Below are 365 nucleotides of genomic sequence, written 5' to 3'. Positions count from 1 at the left end.
CTAAAAAAATATTTTAAATATTTTTAAAATTAATGTTAAAAAGATATTTTTGTCTCTAAAAATCAACTTAATGAATATTTTTTATCTTTCTAAAATAAAATTATAATTTCTAATAAACTCAAATAATTATTATTATTATTATTATTTTGGTTTTCTACCATGATAAATGAGTTGCTACATGTATAAGGTGGAATTCGAACACCGAGATTTGTTTAAATAAAATAGTTAGATAACCATTAGACTAATGATTATTATTATTATTTAAAGCCCAAATAAATCCAATAACCGATATTCTACTTTGCCCGTTTTCTCAGAAGTATGGGCTCAACTATGACCTGTGCTGGAGAATATACCTGGACAAGTAT

Source organism: Arachis ipaensis, chromosome B05 (genome assembly GCF_000816755.2).
Source record: "Arachis ipaensis cultivar K30076 chromosome B05, Araip1.1, whole genome shotgun sequence".
NCBI lineage: Eukaryota > Viridiplantae > Streptophyta > Magnoliopsida > Fabales > Fabaceae > Arachis > Arachis ipaensis.
This window is presented reverse-complemented; position numbering follows the sequence as displayed.